The sequence below is a fragment of the Carettochelys insculpta genome, chromosome 8 (assembly GCF_033958435.1).
Source record: "Carettochelys insculpta isolate YL-2023 chromosome 8, ASM3395843v1, whole genome shotgun sequence".
Classification (NCBI taxonomy): domain Eukaryota; kingdom Metazoa; phylum Chordata; order Testudines; family Carettochelyidae; genus Carettochelys; species Carettochelys insculpta.
The window spans coordinates 41,043,900-41,057,190 of record NC_134144.1 but is presented as its reverse complement, the minus strand read 5'-3'; positions in this window follow the sequence as shown (position 1 = coordinate 41,057,190).

Below are 13,291 nucleotides of genomic sequence, written 5' to 3'. Positions count from 1 at the left end.
CCTGACTGTTCTACTGCAGCTAGACAAGTCATCAGACTAACAAATAATTTTTGCCTAGCCTTTCTTGTGCGTTTGACTCTGATGGGCAGAGTCTATTACATTACTACCTTCTGTAATAACCGCTGTTGTTGGGAACCATCTCCAAAAGGGTCTTTCTGAATCAGCCTAGTCCAAGAGTGATCTTTTAGCAGTGTAGACTTGATATGGAAGCTTATGTACCATAACCCTGCCTGCTCCTGTGATAGTGCTTGGAAGAGGGATATGATCAGAAAAATCCTGTGTCATTCTCACCCTGGGCTATATTTTTGCCCTTGTGGCCTAACAGAAACTATAGCCAAAGTCAAATACATGGCTTTGCTTATGTTGTCTTTCAAAAGCTGCTGAAGATATAGGTAGCAATTTCTTAATTGTAACGACTTAAGGAAAGATAAACTTGGAACACAAAACACACAAGCCTCAAATAAAAACATCTCTCAAGTTGGCAAGCTGAGCTACTTCACTTGTTCAGAAATCACCTCCCTAGGGATAGACAGACAGCCGCATGATCACTCAACAGTAAGATCAGATTATAAGTGAATTATATTTAAGCAGAAGGACTTATTTACTGTAGGTACCATTCTGAGGAATACACCTAGCAGTCAGTTGCATTTCTCATCATTTTAAATTACTTACGTTTTGAAATTTAAATTAGAACAAGGGCTTCAAATTCAAATATTACTCATAAAGAGATAAGGGAGTAGCTTTACACCTACTTGGAACTAATTTATTTTCATTACTTTATAGACACAGATGCAGACTATTAAAAATAGACTTTTTTACCATACTAACCTAAGGACCAAACAGATGTGTCATCTGTTGAATGTCGTTCAGACAGGAGTAATTGGACACAACAGCTACGTCTACACGTGTATGCTACATTGAAATACCTTATTTCGATGTAGCGAAATTGAAATAAGCTATTTTGATGAATAGCGTCTACATGTCCTCCAGGGCTGGTGCTGTCGACGTTCAACTTCGACGCTGGGCAGCACCACATTGAAGTAGGCGCTGCAGGGGAGCATCTACACGCCAAAGCGGCCCACATCGAAATAAGGGTGCCAGGAACAGCTGCAGACAGGGTCACAGGGCAGACTAGCACTTCCTGGGCAACAACTAGCTGCTCCCTTAAAGGGCCCCTCCCAGACACACTTGCACTAAACAGCACAAGATCCACAGAGACAACAACTGGTTGCAGACCCTGTGCATGCAGCATGGATCCCCAGCTGCAGCAGCAGCAGCCAGAAGCCCTGGGCTAAAGGCTGCTGCACATGGTGACCATAGAGCCCCGCAAGGGCTGGAGAGAGACTCTCTCAACCCCTCAGCTGATGGCCGCCATGGCAGACCACACTATTCGATGTTGCAGGACACAGATCGGCTACACGTGCCCTACTTCGACGTTCAACGTCAAAGTAGGGCGCCATTCCCATCTCCTGATGCGGATAGTGACTTCGACGTCTCGCCGCCTTACGTCGATTTCAACTTCAAAATAGCGCTTGCCATGTGTAGACGCAGCGGGCACTATTTCGAAGTTGGCGCAGCTACTTCGAAGTAGCTGGCACATGTAGACGCAGCTAACAAGTGGTATACAGGAAGTTATGATTATACAACTCCTATTAAAATCAGTAGGAGTCATCTCTCTAATGCAACAAAGAACTTTTAAAAAATGTTTGGCTGACCTCTAAAATAATTATGAGCCACCAAACCAAGAAGGACCTACTGACGCACAAGAATTGGATATAAAGCTTACTGCTTACTTGATAGCAAGATGCCCAGTGTCCCTTTTGTCTTTCTGAATAGTCATTCAAGAAAGTAGTAGAAACAAGATTTTAAATGTATGAAGTGTTATCATGGATCATTTCTATACAACAGTGTTATGCAGCAACAGCTTAATAGCACAATAATCCTAACAGAATAGCACAGGCCAAAAACTGAGCAATACTTTAGACAACAGAAATTTCTAAGAATACTCATAATACTTTTCAGCTTAAATCACTTTGTAAACAGAAATTATTTAGGGACAGATTTTGACCCCCTTCCTTACCCAGGTACACCATTCTACACAGTGAACTCACTGAGAAAAAACGTTATTCCATATAGTGGTGGCAGAATTGATCCAAGTATGTTTCAGGACCCACCCTGCAAAAGCAGATGTGTAGAACTCTTGTTCAAGCCTTTGGATGTCTAGTGTGTGGAGAGATTGCAGGATCCTTGCCCATGCAACAGGCAGTAAATGGATTCCAAAGTGAGTATGTCTGAGCCACAGTCAGAAACGGAATCTAGATGTCTTGATTAACTACACATGACCATGTTCCCTTGCCATGCAGTGATCAATTATTCTTACCAAAATTTTGACACAAAAGGCCACATCTTTGCTTTTGTGAAAAATGTCACATTAGCTTCACAAATACTATGAATGGTGAAGGTCTCCATTTTAGATTTCACTCAAAACCATGCTGGAACATTTTTTTTGTTCAGACTCTGAAAGAAGGGTGTCATCACTAGGAGTGCCACCACACAATAACTGATGCAGCATCTGTGCTACTTCTGAAGGTCTGTTACACAGGAAGTATCCTGATCCAGTCTAGTTTGCCTTGTGACACAATCCTAGCCTGAGGTGGAATAAATTTATCCAGAAATGAGGAATCCATGCTTTGTGAGCTGTTGCAAAATAGTCATTTACAGAAGCAATTCTTCTTAGTGCAATTATTTTTCAAATGGCAATTCAGTGTACCAAGCTACTGGGTAATGTTTAGAAGTTACAGCCAGGTGAAGCAGCAGCTGCAAAATAAGAGCTATTACTATTTGAGGAGAGGTTTCTAAATAAAGATATATGGTATTTGAGAGCTCTTTTGATCTTTTCTACATTCACGCATGTACTTTTCTGTATCCTGTGGATCTTGTGTGTGTCTCAGTGGTTACATGCTTCAGATGGTATTCTGCCTTTACGATATTGAAAATATAGCACATAAGCACATACTCGTGTTGGACCTGTCTTTTGATGGACACATAAGCAGGCAGGAATATGGTCAAGTGATTGCTTTTTATTTTATGGCTTTTAGGTGAAGTATGAAGTTCAGGTGCAGAATTTATTCCGTGTTTTGTTCTATAAGATACATTAGAAGGAAGTGGGAAAATTTCTTCCACTACATTGTCTTTGTCGTTTAGTCATTTCCAGATAGTGGGGCATAAGTTATTTGCTACTTGCCTATTTTAAACATGTGCCGCTAATATGAAAGCATTGCCAGTACAAGACATGATCAGCAAGTATTACAGTACAGTATCTTATATGGTCACTAAAGCTAGAAGCAGTGTTGTTACACCATCTTTCTTAAGGTCCGACCAGGAAGAGTCATTCTATTCCCTGTGTTTTCCCCTGGGTAAGATAATACTTTCCTTACTCCCTGAGTTTCAGAATTCATTTAAATATTACCCACCATCTATTTAAATTTCTGTGTGACTTTTCTCTGTAGAAGGAATGTCATCTTTGAGGAGTACTTATTTGTCTGTCAGTATGTTTCTACACTGTTCAGTTAAGTTATTGCAGGTAATACATTATGGCTCCAGAGACATTAGCAAGTTCTTTCAAAAATTAAAATAAAATAAAAAACAGGCCTTTTCTGAAAGAATCCACTGTGTCTACACACTAAATGTGCTCTTTTCATGTGTAATTGAAAGAATGCAGCACTTTTCCCAGAGACCCTCTTCCTCTCCCACATGAGGAAGAGCACTTTTTTCCAAACGATTCTTTTGGGAAAAAAAAGTTTGTAGCTGCCCCAATGGCCCTTTTTTCAAAAGAACAGTCCTCATGGCACAGGATTTTTCAATACCTGGCCCACTCTTTCGAAGGAGCCGGGGGCTGTGTGGACACTCACTATTGAAAGCGTGGATCTATCTTTTTATCTGCTTTCTTGTGTGTGAATTTTCTAAAGTAGTTTTCTTATAAGAGATCTTTCAGAAGAACTTCATTCAAAAGATCAATGTAGCCTAGATGCAGCCTATAAGCAGTATGTGTATTTCATTTGTATGAGAGGTTTTCTTATTGATACATTTATGTTTTGCACTTCACACAGCTCATCTTCCTCTATCTTTAAAGGTTTCTAATCTAAGTAATTTATGTTATTGAATGTAAGCTCCAACAGAATTAATACATTACTGTTGCACTCAATTCTGCCTGGTTGCCTGATTCACAGGAAGGAGCTGAAACTGCAGAGTCTGTTGTACCATGACCTGAACTAGGACCATTTAACTACATTTACATGCAGACAAATTCTGTACATGCACCTTAAGTTCCATAATAACTGCATGCAGCACACAAATGTCATTCACATTCAATATATACCTGGGAGTAGAGCTGGATGAGTAGTGCTAAGTCAGTTTATTCTTTCTGAATTGCAAAACAAATGTTAATTTCATGGCATTCTCAGTTCTCCCTGGGTGAGTGAGTAGAGAACCAGCATTGTTCATGCTGTGTTGGGCACGTGACCAGAGACCACCACACTTCAACTACCTTTCCCCCATATCTCCAGTCTGTCAGATGGCCCCCAGACATTCTAATTAGAGCTGGTCAGAAAATGGAAAGTCCATCTCACAGGACATGGAGACATTCTGATATCAATCTCTATCCCAAAACAGAAGAAAAAGTCAACATTTTGAAATGTCTCACAGAACAGTAATACCAGACATTCTGCCTTGAGAACATTAAAATGATCTCACAGAACACAAGATTATCAAAAGTAAATGTTTTGATAATATTTAAAAGTCTATTATATTGTATAATTTTTCACAAGTTCCAATATTAGTTTTTAACGAGGATAGCACAGGACCTCATGGTGAGATTGTGAAAATTGACTCCCTCACAGCTGCACTACAGAGAAAAAGGGGCACAGTTGAGTAAGTGGCCCTATAAGTTCAAAGTCTGTGTGGCTCTCTTGCAGAAGAAATCAAGCTGAATTCAGCTGACATAGTATTTTATGTTAGGCTGCCAGTGATCATTGAACCAGTATTGTGTTCACGCTGCCACTTAAAATGCCAAATGCAAAAAAACGGAGATAGAGAAGGAGATGGTATTTCCAAATTTTTAAGGGAGACCTTAGAATATCTGTGCAAAAATTTCTGTTAATTGTACTAAATATCTATGCAAAAATCAATTTAAATTGTATAATTGCCACCTAGTTATGATTCCAAGGTTCAGTATCATTCTGTGCATCTACAAAAAGTAAATACTCATTCTAAAATATTTTTAAGACCACTGAGCACCAAGCAAGTACAAATTAAGGTAGGACTGAAATAAGGAGGGAAAATAACTTGAGTGCAAAATATCTTCCTCCAGAGGTTGAACACAGAGGATATGTTGCACTGATAGTGCAAGTCTCTCTTCAGTTAGGGCCAGAAACTTTTCTTTTTGTCATGGGGTTGGAGTTGTTCCTGCTTGCGGAAGCTAATACAATGTGTGGTCTGCTTTACCCTGCATACCATTTAGAGGAGCTGGAACGTTACACTACTATCCATGGTAAAATACAAGTGGCAAGAGCATTCCACAGGCATTTTCTGAGTAAGCTCCTCTATAATAAAAAGTGTTTTCTGCTGTGTGTTGTAAGTTTATCCCCAAGATGAAGGGGTTTGGGGTAGGAATGCATATGAGCAGGGAATATCAGTCTATGTTCTACAATAACATCCTCACTTTTAGTAGGTATAGCACAAGCCACTTGTGTGTGTGTGAGAGAGAGAGAGAGATAAAATAAAGGTCCACTACTGAAAACAATCATTTCAGAAGCTTGTTTTTCTCTTACTGATGGCTAGGGTTACATCGCAGACTGAACTGTAAAATATTCCTTTGCTGAGCCTTCATTTCAGGTACACAGAAATTTTAATCCATATTGAGGATATTCTACATGAAGAATATCCAGGGACAACATTCAGCATAGACAGAAATATGAAAATATGTCTGAGTTTTAGAGAAAAACACAATTCATTTCCATATGGTCATCTTTAATATTTTATCAATCCAACCATCCACTCAAAAAACAATAAATATATAAGGATCAAGGAAGAACTGTCAGGCTCTTTATAGTTTGAGTTCAGAAAATGTTTCCATCTGCTTAGATTATTTTTTTTAAACTATTTCTTTAACATGAGCTAATGGGAACTATCATTTTTATGATAAAAAAGTGCTACCAAATTGTTATAAAAAAACCAGCAACAATACTTTTTATGTTGTGCCCTATCCAGCTGACACTGTCCTTTTGGAAAGCCAATGACTTGTTAGTACCCCTAGCAGCAGTGTGAACAGATGCGTCCCTGACAGGCGATGGATGGTCAGGGTCCATCTGGCCAGTGCAGCCCGGACAGAAATGATGTATACAGCTTCATCAGCGAATGACTGTCATCAATCCTGTGCCATGGATAGCGTAAATGACAGCTACACTGCAGCTGAGGCCCAGGTGGGAGACTGAGGAGAGACTGATTTAAGCTTGCTGGGTAATCAGGAATGTATAGTATTGTGGACTTTAATTTGCATCTTTAACCCCCTATAAATATCTCTGTATTGTTTAGCAGGTATGTGATTTTAAAGAGTCCGATCATGAAATTAGCTTCAGGATGATAGTCATTCTTTGCTCTTCTGTAACTGCCTATTACCCCAGTTCCCAGTATATATTAACAAATGCATGCTGAGCTTTGGCCACTGTACTGTGGGCTCCACAATTTAATTATTACCTCATTGATTTTTCATGTATTTCAATTTTCTGTTCTTCAAGTCACAGTGGCTGTCCTACTGGGGCAATGTTTGTTTTCTCTTTCCAAGATTTCCTTGTGGAATTAATTTCGAATCAAGGAATTTTTTTAACCCTTCAGGAATGCATAGTTGTTGCAGCCTATCTTTTCCTGGGTAGTGAATAAAGAAATCCCAACTGATAATAGTAAACATTGAAGTTTAACATTGGATATATATATATATATATATATATATATATATAAAACAATATTGCAATGACTACTGATAATCACTAACAAAAGGTACCTGTTTTTTCAAATCGTCCCTTTTTAGTATGCTTTAAAGATCATGCATAATTTGCATCTATTAGCATTTTATTATTCCACTGGCACTGGGAAAAGGAAAAGAAAAACAAAAACAATTATTGTATTCTCAAAGGACATTTCTTTACTTAAAACTATTTTACAATAAATCATTTTTCTTTATCAGTGTAATATGTGTGGCTAATCCAGGAAGTCATGAAAAGGATATATTGTAATGTTTTAAAAGCAAAGGAAGTTAGAACTGTATATATCCATGTTCTCATACAGAGCTCTAAATACTTTCAATACATGAAAATGAATGGTATCAGTTTTCATGAATAGACAAATGCTTATATCAGATTCTAACAGAGTAGATAATTGGTAGGGCCCACATTTTCACCATTTAAGGGATTGTTTCTTGCATATCCGTACAGGATGTGTGTATATGTAATTTAAAGAGTATTCTGGACAATTTCCTTGCACAGTTTTGGGTGTGTGCAACAGCAAAAAAAAATTAACAAGTGGCCCTGGGTTATTGCACAATTTAAGGGTCCAATTCAGTCTAAAAATAAATATGCATTAACAGGGAGCCCCAGTGACATGCAGTGAGGGAGCAGGTTGTAGTTTGGTTATCTTTAGTAGCACCTCAGTATAAATTCCAGTTGGCACAATCATAACATATGGCCAAACACTGCAAATGTCCATATGATTGCCCAATACCTCAGTTCACATGAGGGAAACCCCATGAGCCCGAGAGAGGGAGTGGATCAGAGATAGTATCACAAATCTGCATCTCCATAGATTGATGGCTACGACACCTCACGCCAGTTGTGTGAAGGGATTTGGCTACTCTCCCTGCCCAGAGACTGGAACAGTAGCTAAAGCCAGAAGCCAATGGGAATTGGGAGACTACCCAGGAGTCTTGCATCTTGGTTCTGGGATGGAGCTTACAAATCACCTCCCCCTTCACTCTGTCCTTCACCCATGTGAAGTTTGAGTAAAGGGCAATGTTGCTACAAGTGAATTTCACCCCAATGATTTAGGATATTAAACAGTTTACTGGGAGATTTTCAAAAGCACAAGGTCACTGGGATGCCAGTGGAGCTTGAGATCTGGAACCCCTGCAGCAGGTTAGAAATACCCCAATTCAAATAATATTTTAAAGGGTCGCACTTTTACCTTTAACAGATAGATACTCTGTCTGCACAAGCCTACATGTTACTTCTAGCACTGAAGTCCAGTACTGACCTCACAGGAAGCAGGAAGTGTATAGAAGGGGGCCACTGAGCAGTTTCACTAATGAATCATAATTACAAGAACACCCATGCTAACTAACCTAGTGCTGAGACAATCTTCAGGGGGTAACCAATCCTCAGAATATTTATTATGGGTAGTAGTTGGGCCAGTGGCAGGACATTGGGTTACAATGTAAAACACAGAAGAAGGAGACAGATTCAGGACCTCACAAGGCATGTCTACGCTGTGGCTGGGAGCAGGCTCCCTCTAGCTTCACTTAAGCTAGCATATTATGGGCAGTCACTCAAGCAGGCTTGGATTTGTGTGCTTAGCCTGAGCTGCTGCTCATGCTGCAGTACCTACATTATTTTTAACATACAAGCTCCAGAAAAGCAAGCACAAGTCTGTCCATCTGGGTCAGGAAGTACAATCCCTGATGCTGTGTACACATACCCTTAGGAAATACATCTAAGTGTTTTAAATTCATGAATCATTGTGTCTACACTGAGCTAGTCTGAAACAGCAGCACACTAGTTTTTCTATGTGCTTGTGAAATAAACTACAGTAATTGTATAGATGTGAAAAAGCCATGCAAATACTAGGAGAAACATTCATTTATTAATGAGCACTACTATAAACTACATCTGCACATCAGAAAGCAGAGAAAAAGCATAATATATAAATCAGTGATGGTGGGATAAATAAATGCATAATATTTTAAAACTAAGCACTTTTGCACTTCTATTATAACACATTATTTTAGATACTCCTCAGCTTCAGCGTTCTATTTCACATAGACATTCAAACCAGACTGTAAGGTAAATCTAGAGACGAGGCATTTCCATCAGGAGTGAGCATCAAGTGACTGCAGGAAATAGAAATGGGAGTCAGGCACCCACTGCCCACTGATTTTATAATGGACTCTTCCGCACCAGGAGAAATCCAACCCCTCCACTCCTGATCAATGAAATAGAATGTCAGTGACTCCCAAAAAGTTTTTCTTCCAGTCTGTATTTAGTTTTCCTTCCAGCAGTTAGCATCAAGATATCTACAAACTCATCCTTGCTACAAAACCACAAGCCTCATATTTCAATACAAAATAAACCGGATAATACTGACTGAACACTGTCCCATGGCAACCACAGTTATAGTGCACAATGACAAAGTTTGAAGCCAGAGAGTGCTACTGCTGAGCTCAGATGACTTGTGCATTTGGAGCTCTTATCTAGCAGGTGGCTATGGCAAAATCCTGGACACATGAGCTACGCCAATTTGTGAATTCTGATCCCACTTAGTAGCAGGCTGGGAAATGCAGTCCAACTACTATCTGCAGAAGATAATGGAATTACAAACTGCTAGTTCCTAAAGTCTTTGGGGATAAGAGGCTGGGGAGCTGGCTGACTCTCTCTGGCCAGTCATTTCAGCTGGGCTACACCTTTCATTAAGGCTGCTACTCATCAGGGTTTCACTTGAAGTCTGAGTTTGGCTTTTAAGTTTGTCAGGTGCCTGGTTTATTAATGGAAAGTCTGGTTGAAAAGTGGGACCTGGCAATCCTGCTCAAGGAAGCTTGGATTTGAGTGCTTAGCCTGAGCTGCTGCTCATGCTGCAGTATCTACATTATTGGCAACCAAACATAATATAATCATGGCAACCAAACTAGAAATCCAGATACCATGGGTGAGGTGCCACATTATTAACCCACACTAGCCACTACTCAGCTGGGCCACCTCCTACCTGCAGACAGGCTCCCTCAGATGATCCAGTAAGTGACCCAAGTGGACAAGAGGCAACAGATATAAGCAGTGGGGGCAGGACCTCAATGAACAGATGTGGCACCGAGACAGGCCATTGGGGATGCAGTTATCAGCAATAAGAGAGGTGGCATCTCTACCTTTTATCCTGCATTCTCTTGGAAAAGAGGGCATTAAATCATTAAATTCAGCCAGCATGCATCATAGCAGCAGCAAAATTAACTTCCTGCTCTTTTCATACACATCAGCACTTCTCTGGGTTCAAATACGGTAAGTTCACAAATGCAAACAAATTTAGTTGTCTCAATCAGCTCTGAGGAATGTTTTGCTTATCTGAAGAATATAACAAGCAAACAAAAACAACAACAAAAACCAACTGTAACTGGGCTCATGAAATTGAGTAGTTAATTGTTTTTGCTAGAGGGGGAAATTCATAACCCTTTCATCTATTTCTAAAGGCAGGGCTGTCCCGAGAGAGGGTGGGTCTAGGGCAACCCCCTCCTCCATTGCTCCAGGCAAGGGGCTCAGACAGCCCCCTGCTTCACAGGCCCCGCTGCTTCCCCACTCTACCCTCTGCCATCTCCTGACCACCCTTCTGATCAGCCTGGCTGGGGATTACTTGGAGCAGGGTTCAGTAATGGGGGCAGGCAGCATCAGCAGCATTGGGAGTTGCCTCTCTTCAGCCTCCGCCTGCCACCATGCAATGCCAGCAGCAACCTGCTCAGCTCCATCATGCCCTCCTGGGCCAGTGAGCCCCACTTCACCACAGGGGCCTGGGAATGGAGGCTGCTTCCTACTGCCATGGAAAAGTGGGGCTCAGGGGGCTGGGAGTAAGGTGACCATCTGCTCCATTTTTACCAGGACAGTCCCTTATTTAAGTCATCTCACAGATGTGCAAGACTCCTGGGCAGCCTCCCCTGTTCCCATTGGCATCTCTCTGCCTTCTGTTCCACAACTCTTCTAAGAACATGGGCAAATTGTCCGGCATTTTATGGGGCTTTTGTTCCCCAACAGGTGGTGTTTCAGGGCAGCAGCCTCTTCTGCAAGCAGCTGCCAGGTTCCCTGGTGCCCCGTGCCTTAGGGCAGCAACTTCTGCTGCAGAAGAGCTCCTCTCTGGGGCAGCTGCTCCATTCCCTGGCACAACACAGTGGCAGCCCCTGCTGCTGGTGAGCTCTGCCACAAGGTGGGCTGCATTATTCCCCAGCATCCGTGCCTTGGGGAGGCAGCTCCTTCTGTGGGGCAGATACCCTGTTCCCTGACTGCCAGGGACCCCTGCTGCATTCCCCGGCCCCCTTTGCCAGGAGGCTGCAGAGCCCCTCTTTATGGCACCCTCCCACAAGGAGCTTTTGGAGCCCCCATCCTCCGCTCCCTCTCATCGGAAGGCTGCAGAGCTCCCATCTCCAGTGCCTCACTATGGGGCAGTAGCCCCCAGGGCCAAGGAGTCCTGACATGGGACAGCAGCCCCCCATCTCCTGAGGCCAGTGTCCCATATTTGCCATAGGGCAATGTGGTCACCCTATCTGGGAGGCTGCATTGGAGGAGCAGAGCCAACTGCTGCTGGCACTGCCTATGTGGTGAATGCAAGAGGTGGGGAGGAAGCAACTCCCTACAGCTGCTGCCATCTGTCCCCACTCCTCACTCCTGTCTGTAGGATACCTGAGGCAGCTGCCAGAGGGCCCCCAAAGCATGGGCCTAGAGTGCCCTCGCAGCTTTATCCTGTGGATAGGACAGCTCTATATATGGGCCTACATAAGATCTGGAGTTTTGCACAGAAGCCCCACATTCTGTCCACTTCTCCAGCCCCTCCTTCTTCTTTCTACTGTCTCTAGTTTTTGACTAATTGCCAGAATGGGCAAGGCTGGCAGAGAATGCTCGCCTTATTCCACAGACCTGCAAGAAACCAGGCGTAGTCCTCCTCTCACATCCTACTAGCTCCACCATTAAGAAACCCAAGAAAGCTGGTGCATGGAGCACAATGCAGTCAGCTGGGAATAGGAGAGAGGAAAAGGCCTTAGAGATTTGCTTCAGGTGCTATTTCTGCTGGCATAAAAAGAACAGGGTACCTGTGTGGTGAGGTGCTGGCCAATGAATAAATGGGATGCATTTGCATTAAAACTATTAGTAGATTTAGAGCAAGAGTCTGAGCTGACAGAATTCAAGGAACACTTTAGTTTTGGCGTAGCACCCTTAGTTGACCCTGTATATGCAGGTCTGTAAATATCCTCAATGCACCTCAGAACTGACTTCAACACTCCTGTACTCCAGTTTTGGGACTTATTTGGTTGGAGATGGTAACGCATGCTTAACTATGCCACATTTTCCCTTGGGATTAAAATGAAGGTGGGCACTAAGAAGGGTCGAGGACCTCTGCCATTGTGAAATAGTAAAGGCCAGGATTTCGTCCATGGTCTCTCTCACCTCTTCACAATGATTCTCTGTTCAAATAAAACATCATAGCACAGAATACAACACACATACAACTATGACAGCTTGAGTCTCCATCCATCTGGGTACTGGAACTTGTAAAGATAATGCTCTCAAAATCTGTCAAAAGTTAAAGATTTCCTCACCATAATTTTTAAGTGACGGTGGTAGGATAGTATCCTGGGGTAACATGAATGTCTCCTTTCTATGAGCTCTGCCTTAAAGCATATCAACAATAGATGATGATGAACACATACACAACATTGTCTGTGACTCGCCACACTGAAACATCAGACATACCAGTTATTTTTCTATTATATGTTAAAGGAATAACTACAGTATCTCAGATCCCACAATGTAGTATTCTTGATAAATGATTACATCTTGTAATGGAGATTATTGTACTGGATATCACTATGTATAGTGTCAAGTCCCCACATTCACGAACGTAATGCTCGTGAATTCAATTACTCGCAAGTGGCTGCTTGAGGCCGCTGCTTCCCGGGGCGCTGGCAAGGAGCGCCAGCAGCCGCCACTTCCCCAGGGCTCCAAGTTCCCCCTCCATTCGTGAAAATCAACATTCACGAGAGTTCTCAACGTGGAACCCTCGCAAATGTTGAGACACTACTGTATAATAAAAGTTTATATTCATACCAATATAATAATGTTGACCGCTGAGCAGTTCTACACAACAGCAGAAGGTTGAATTAAGGTACACTATTCCAGCTACATTAATTACATAGCTGAAGGGGATGTACCTTAATTTGGCTTCCACACCATCTCCACTAAGTCAACTCTCCTTAATCCTAACGAGGGGCAAGAGTACC